Genomic DNA, 9,098 nt, shown 5'->3' on the forward strand with positions numbered 1-9,098 from the left:
ATACATTTCAAATTATAATAATCCTTGATTAAAGGATTGTCCGTCTTGAGCTAGCTTTTTTTTTTTTACATGAAATGTTACCAGTATTTTGCAGTATCATATTTCTTTATGGAACAGTCTTGCTTATCATAGACATGATCTAAGGTCAACTAGATATACTAACGACAGCAAGTGTATCTGATAAATAGATCCAAGAACAATGAGCATGAAGTTTGTTTGGATTGCACTCTGTGTCGGTAAGACATATATTCATTATTATAAATATATAATTTAGCTAAAAGATTTACTAATACATATACGATAGTTTGTCTTTTGTTTTATTTTTCTAAGCAACTCTATTTTTGAAAACAGCAAACATAAATCGTTGTCACCAGCATGTGACCAGCTGTCGGGGTAGCGGTTCCCTATAGCTTTTCGTACGACAGATTTGTATGAAAAAATATGTGTACTGCTCTAATTCTATATTCTCCTTAAGACCTTTAAAGTGTACGCTTTTAACAATCTCTAAGCTTTATAAGACTACACGTTAGAATTAAAAAAAAAAATTCCCATTTTAAATTACTCATCAATTTTATATAGCTGTTGAAAAGTTTTTGTCATGTTTGTTCCAGATTCAGATGGGGGGGGGGGGGGGGGGGGGGGAGGGGAAGACTCAACTTCATATTCCATCAGAAAAGATTGATTATATGAAATGTTTCAAACAGGTTTAGTTACCAGTGAACATTGCACAGAAACCCATTCCTGTCAGCACACGTCGTGTGATTCCGGAAGTGAGCTCCACTGTGTCAACAACTTATGTACATGTACGATAACAACCACATGGAGTAAGTTATCATTATCATCTCATATAGGATTTATGTCTCTAAGGTGATTCGATACGCAAGAGCATGCTCTAAGAATAAACGATTTCTAAAACGATCCAAGCTATTGACAAACAAATTGATGAAGCAAGGATATCAAAAGTCTCGTTTGAAGTCATCATTTTGCAAGTTTTATGGTCGATACAATGACCTTGTCAGCACATACAACCTATCATTAAGTGTAATACTGACTGACGTTTTTCATACTACTTGTTAGGTCATTATTTATACACCGAATTGTCTAGGGGTTTTTGCAGTTTTTTCGATCATGACAAGGAACACACGGCGGTTGTGACCTGTCGGCAGGGGATGCTCAATCCTCCATGGCACCTGATCCTACCTCTAAATTTTGAGGTCCGTGTTTGCTCTGCTGTCCAAATTTGTATCGTTTCATTGGACTTTCGAGATTGAATACTGTTCGTTATCTTCATATTTCATTACTATATCAGTAACATGTAAAGTAATATCCACGTGAAGGACATGACTGTATCAGTAACATGCACCGTGACAACCATATGGAGTATCAACATGGAGTAAGTAACTGATAAAGTTACTTACTCCATGTGAATATTACTCTACATGTTACAGATATAGTGACTAACAACCATATGGTGTAAGTCACTATATCTGTAACATGTAGAGTAATATTCATATGGAGTAACTTTATTAGTGGATGTTTTATTTCCTATATAGCTAATAACAAGAGATCTGATTGGAGTATTAAGCCGGATGTAAAGAACAAGGTTCACTTTTTGTCCCTGTGAATTTCTGAATTTCAGTTTTAGTTGAAAATACATTAAAGTTTATCTGGACCCTTGGTGACTGCATATTTATTAAAATTGACGTAATTTTCTCTCTTGTTCATGCACTATGACGTCATAATTTGTGTCATTATCCCCAAATCCTGAAAAATTAAAAAAAATTAAGCTGTTTTTTAATATTTTGTATAGACCGCAACCTCCGATCTGAAATGTTAAGTTATATAATGAAAGTACTGTTTCAGTAGATTATAATTTATGTTTTATTTTTGGACGCAGTGTGGGCTCACATTTTATTCATTTACTAAAGATGTTCAAATACACCCACTTTCGTCAAAATTCAAGAACATTACAATTCCACTTTTCAACACCTGGACTCCGAGAGGAAACTTTTTTTTTATAGGAAATGAAAGCACTAAATCTCTACTTTATGTTGATGGTTGAAATGGGAGATTATGACTTGGTCAGTTACACCCCTACTAATGTGTTCGGAACATTTTCTTTTTCGGTGTTCTGCAAATGATAAAATCCGAGGAGTTCCCAGTAGCTCTCACAGTAGCTCTGGCGAGATCTAGCGAGACTACAACGAGATAAGGTAAATTATTCACGGAAATGTGGCTAGGAAGTGACTAGCACGTAGAGACATGGTAAACAGAAAAGTTATCTTGCGTTTCATTTCTCACCCCTGAATAATATCTGTAGAAATGTACTTCAATCTCTCTTGAATTCATTCAAACGTCAATAAGTATTCCTCATGACATTATTTTCTGCACTTATGTATTATACTTTCTTTTTGACAAACATGCTTGCATGGGAACTGGGATTATATTTTTTGGCGTTAGATTAGCAAATGGGGTACCAATATGGCTTAATCTGAATGAGTAGAATTGCATTGTGGGTTACTACGGATACTACAGGAATTTTACGCTTGAAAAATAAAAACAAGGCGATCGGAAAGGCACACGGAACATTTTTTTCCCAAGCATTTGGATGCATTTTCGTGCTTTCCATTTTTATTCTATTATTTCCATGCTCACAATTGCATACAATTCATTAGTAACATGTGTAACACGTGGAATTCTAGGTTTATCAGTCATACCGTAAGGTGATTTTCGTCTGTATTCCTTTGTTGTACTATCAGTGAATACAATTGTCAGGTGGGTTCCCTGACCAAAAAGCACAGATGATCACGGGTATTGTAATTTGAAAAAAAAACTTTGTTGTCCTTTTTACTGTAAGGAATGCTGCTCGTTTTCCTTAACCTTGAAGCGCTAGTGTTCTGAACGTGCACAGACTACATTTTTATATGCATTTACTAGTTAACAACGTAACAACAAATTACAAACGCCCGTGGCATCTTTCATAGTTTCTGTTCTTTGTATTTTCTCATATAAACAGATTTTTTAATTGGTTTATTTTTTGCAATCCATTCAATATCGATCGTAGATTGAGTTGAACCACGTGTTCGAAGTAAAATGTAAACATATAAGTGTCAAGTTAACGTTGCTATTCATGCAATGATTGGTCAATTGTTGGTGGTAAGATCCTCTGTGCGTATTAATAACAAAAGCCATATAAGGTAAACAAAGGTTTATCATATATATATTTTTTTTTTCTACCCGTGTATCGGGCGATTTTGGAAAAATTAACACTACTAAGCTCCAATATTCACCGTAAATTATCACAAAAACGAAGATTAATTAAGTAGATTGTGATTTTTTATATCCCACCCATTTCTGTTTAAAATCTTGAAAATCTTTCAGAAAGTTTTTAAAAGAAACAGATTATAGCAATTTCCTGTTTACTGCCAATTTTATTTATAAAACCGGTTCTACCCTATAACCTTTGAATGGGTCAACCTACACCACGTGCCTTGAATTTAAATCACAATAACATTAGTAGGGGTGAGTTAATTGCTATATCGACAGAGTCATTTAATGGAGTTAGTGAACCTAGCTCTTTTTATATGTCGGTCAACGTAGAAAATCAAGCAATGGCTCAGCGTCCGATGATCGGGCGACGATTGTCTGACTTATAAATATTTCAACTTTTAAAGACTCATCGGTATTCCTAGGAACTAATGTGACTGCACTGAGTCATCCCATACTAATGTCGGCCGATCATTTTTTTCAGTCGACGACACGAGAAAAAATTGGTTGCCCGATCATTGGCTTATAAATGTGCCCTAGGTATAAGTTTTCATGATCCATTGAAATGGATTATAAGTATTGGATTGGATATTCCATAAATTTTAAGCTCTACTGGTTAGAGATAAGAAGCTTTTGCACTGGTAAGATATCCGCCGTCTGTCCAACTGTTTGTCTGTAAATAATTTTCAAAATGTTACCCGTCCTGCAGTTTTGGCCCAATTTCCATTAAACTATACTAAGATAAATAATTCTGTGAATCAACTTTATTGATATACATCTAAACCTTTAAAAATTTTATTTTCCAGCTTGTTCTAACGTCCAGACCTGTCTGGCAATCAACGCCTGGATATGTCCTCAAAGCAGACGCCACTGCATCGACGGAAGGTGCAGATGTACCCAATATTGAAATCTATATACCACTAAAAATACAAAGCAAAAATTTAATTATATGACTTGTCTCCATTCTCACTTCCTAACACAAGTATTAATCTTGGCAAGATTCCTTATATTCTTAGAGTGAAATATGAAGATAACGAACAAGCATAAAGCTTAAAAGTACATTGGAACAATACAAATTGGGAGTAGAGCAATTACGGACCTCAAAAAACAGCAGAGGTAGGATCAGGTGCCATAGAGGAGTAAGTATCCCCTGACTGCAAATTACAACCGCCGTGTGCTCCTTGTCAAAATCGGGCAAAAGGAAAGTAAGCAATTGATTGTGAAAATAATGATGTAACAATTTGTCTAAAAATACACGTCAGTCAACATTCGACTTAACGATAGATCGTATTGCTAACAAGTTCATTGTATCGACAATGGAATTTGCAAAATGTTGCGTTTTTAACAATCTTGTATCATCAGCTTATTTTGTCAATAACCTGTCTTGTTTTAGAAAGTGTTCATGCGTAGAAAATGCTTTTGATTATCGAATAAACTGGGAGACATAAACTCCATATGAAGGACTTAATAATATATTGCTACATAAGAAAGAGAAGTTGACTTTAGAAAATTTAAAATCATCACGTTTATCATAAAGTTTTGATGTTAGTTTGCCATCAGTGTCTTTTTCTAGTAAAATATCCAAATATGAAACATATGTGTCAGACTCTGTGGTGTCTTTTATTTCAAATTCAAAGGAATGTATCGAATCAATAGGAATGGAAATGAAAATTGTTAATTGACAAAACGTCGTCGATATATCTAAATGTCAATTTGAAGACCACAGCAAGAAACTTCGATTTTAGATAGATTCTGATTCATACAAATACAAAAAAATACAAAAAAGTGCTAATTACTGGTCGCAACCAGCACCAATGGGAAAACTACACAGATATTTCAATCAGAAACTTAAGTTGTTTTCTTTTAAATCAATTCCGGAGTACTTGTGTGTACAATCAGAATGTTTTTAAAATAGTTTTGCAGATGACCAATGATATGGTATGTAAATTTACAGTTCTGTTTCATTAAAAAAACATATTTCTATGATGTCAAATAGCCTAAACTTAAATTATTATGAGGAATGGTTGAATAAAGTATTGAAAAGTTGTACGTTTTGATGTTACAATTAAAATAATGAGCCTTACAAACAAAGACAATGATGTTATCTGTTTTGTCAGCAGGGACCAGTATTCACTGATTATGCAATATATCTTTTTTCACCTCTGAATTATGGAACACAGGTTATATGATTTTCATATTGTCCCTCAAGCGTTTATTAAGAGATTTCAACATCCATTTGATCCTTGTAATCCATTCTGACACAATACCAAAGACTTTTTTTTCATGTTAGCCCATCATCTGGCGTAATCTTCCACAGAATTCATAATATTTTTGAAATTTTGACACCAGTTGAAAGATCGGGGTTTTAGTCCTTTAAAATAAGTGATTGAAGATCTACATTTACCTCACCAGTAATGACGTGTCCATCAGGCCTTTGGTCACGGTAGCCTAGTGATTCGTGATTGGGATGTCCGGTTCGATTCTTGTTCGCCGCGCAGCGTTAAAACTAAGTTGTTAATATAGGTAGTGACTGTTCCTTCACCAAGCGCCCGGCACTAGAATTAAAAGTTACAGGTCTTTCGGATGAACATATTTGGTATATTTCGTGTATGACTATACGTGTACGCCTTTGTGTATTTTGAAAAGTCATATCATAACACTGTACGCTGAAAGAGTCCCCACATTAATGATGTAGTCATTGCAACTGTAACAAGAGAGGAGAAAAATGCGACGGACCAGACCGGGATTCGAATCCTGAGGAAAATGGAGTGCCTTTTTTCTTCTTTAACGGAATACCCACTTTATACTGCAGTAAATGAATTGTAATCAGAGTGTGCAATAAACAGTGTTTATAATAGCCCACATTTGGCGTAAAACAACAACTATGAAGATAACGAAAAGTATTCAATCTGGAAATACCAATGAAATGATGCTAATTTGAAGCAGAGTAAACACGGACCTCAAAATTTAGAGGAGGGATCAGGTGCCATGGAGGAGTGAGCATCCCCAGCCGACCTTGTCATATCTTATGTATGTAGTAGCCTTCTTTTAAAATCACAATAAGCACAAAAAGTTTTAATGGCTATTCAATGTAGGAAGCATATTCATTGATTGGTGAGTATTTTATTAAATTCTTGTACATTTGCATTCACCATCAATACAATGGCGCCTACTCAGTACGCAGGCCCAGTTGGTAACTCGTTGGCAATCTTGCAAAGTTGTACATCCTGAAAAAAAAAAACAAATATGGTTGTATCATGTAAGGAGCTATAAATAGAACAATTGATATCTCCAGGATCAGGTGAAATATTTTTTTTTATATTTTGAGTACTAACTGTGCTCAGAGGCATCCGTACACGTGCAAATCCCGTGGACGCAATGCAATTGACTCGTGCTGTCACACTGTGTATGGGAACAGTCGCCATCAGATCGGCAACTCTCGGCTGCTACGTATCCTGTAATAAATACACTATGACGTCATCAAATGGTTCAAACTAGATAAAACGAAATAGTTTAGTACAGACTCAACACTCTAGTTATTTTAAGCATGCATTGTAAATATAAAGAGAAATAGTTGTATGCAATACCTATATAATTTATTCAGGAAAGCAATTTACTATGAAACATGATTACGTCTGCGATTTCAATATCTAGGAATTAAGGGGCATAATGCCATTTGTGAAAACGAAATGCACTACTTAAGAAATGAAAAAGAAATTACTTTATTTGTTTATTTACATCATTATGAAATAACAGTACATTACAGGAAAATATCATTTTGTTTGTCTCTATAATGTTTCTCTCCAAGTAATTAAAATCAGATCATGTATGTAAGACTAAAAGCAATTCACACACTCAAAAAACAGAATCACGTTCTTTGACCGATCATGATATTAATTAATGTACATATTAAAGTACATAAATAATATGATATATGCAATATATTTTACTGAATGCGGGAACATTGTTTAATAAGATGAACAATAAGTAGGTGGAAAACTTTTTACACCAAAGAACAAACAAACTTACCAAAGAACAAACAAACTTACCAAAGACGACGACCAGAAGGAGGAAGACTTTCATGATTTTTGTCGGTGAACGTCGATATAACGGTGGAGTCGTCTTATATACATATCTAAAGGTCATTGATGGTCAAGATGGCCTCACGTTTTCTAGTCTTATCAACGATCAAAATATACTTCCATATCTTCACATTTTACGCATAAGATTATTTATTCCCATGCACTTATTTCCTGACAAATATTTTATGAACTACACTGGATTTATCATGCTCTTAATCTGGAATATTGTGGTTTAATTCGGTTTAATTCTGGTTCTATGTGATTCACTGTTTTCCTTTTAAAGATTGAATCCGAATGTTTGTTATGATGATTGCATTTTAAATTAATATTTTGATTATAATATTCTTCTTTATTCTAGCAATAAAAGATGGAACTTTTGGTATTCCAAGGCAAAGTTATATGTGGTTTAATAGCTATCAGCATTTTAATTAGTAGGCTTAGTTTTATACACATAATTCATAAATCATAAAAATTAAATGACCTATAGGTCTAACGGGCGGGTGCAAATTATTAATTAACGTATATATTTTAAATGTCATCTATGCACAATGTCACGGTAATAAACAGTTACTTACTATAATTCTATTCCTTCAATTTTCCCCCGTGAAAAATGTCTGATTTTAATATAAAGCCTCAAAAATCTCAAAAAGTCTACAGTTTGCTACGGGATCAACATCGCCTCTGAGAATTTAATAAAAGTGGAGTTGGATTTGATATAAAATGCAAATTTGATTCCTTTTTTCTACCTTCATCAACTATCGGAAATGTATCTTTGGACGAGACCTTAGAGCCAAGGTCCCATGTCACGGTAGGCGTTGGCATGATAAAGAACCCTCACTGCTCGATGACCCTGATTGCCGAGTATTGTCTAAAGGATTTGAAGCGCTTCACCGGCTACGGTGACGTCTCTATGTGAGTGAAAAATTCTCGAATGTGACGTAAAACAACATACAATCAATCAGTCACCCTTTTTGAAGTCATCAACGGTGTCGAACTTCGGAGTTGATTAGCCTCGGGCAGGGATAAGTCATTAATTCTATCAGCACCGTCTAAAGATCTGTTTACGGCACTCTGTACTTAAGAGAGATAATTCTAATATGCAGGTATTTTTTTTAAATTGAATTTTCAAAGTTGGTCCAAATGCCTTCCGTTTTAGGCTGCAATATGTTTGTTAATGCCTGGAATGGTCTTCTGCCGGTGTTTGATTGCAGTCCTAAATGTTCTCATTTTACAAATATGTATGCAGTATTACAAGAAAATGTTTTCGAATTGAATTTTCGTTCAAAAATTATCTTCTATATTCAAGTATGCCTTGAAAGCTTGCATACTTACTTAAAATTTCTCTAAAAATACTTTTGAATGCATAAAAGTAAAAAGTATGGCCAATAATTAAATGATATTTTCAGAGATAATTTGCTCTTTGTTGTGTGATCTACGAATTAATGCATTCGTCTCGTTCAGAAAAAAAACCCCACTTTAATTCAAAGTAGATTGTGACTGTTGCAACATAAACCTTCTCGCTATTAGATTGAAAAGCACTAATCTTTCGGTAGATACTTTTTATAAAAACCTTGGGCTCTGCGTTTAAGTAGGCACTGACACGATAAGAGACCTCCGTATTGTCGTAAAGGTATGTGTCATTGGTCAGCTTTTAAGAAAATTTCGGTGAGAATCTTTTACTTCAAAACTATTCATTACATTTCAATTCTTATAACATATGTGAAATAAACAATGCAGATTATACAATAT

The sequence above is a fragment of the Saccostrea echinata genome, unplaced genomic scaffold (assembly GCF_033153115.1).
Source record: "Saccostrea echinata isolate AGI-Se365-2 ecotype Australia unplaced genomic scaffold, CSIRO_AGI_Sech_v1 ptg000023l, whole genome shotgun sequence".
NCBI classification, from domain to species: domain Eukaryota; kingdom Metazoa; phylum Mollusca; class Bivalvia; order Ostreida; family Ostreidae; genus Saccostrea; species Saccostrea echinata.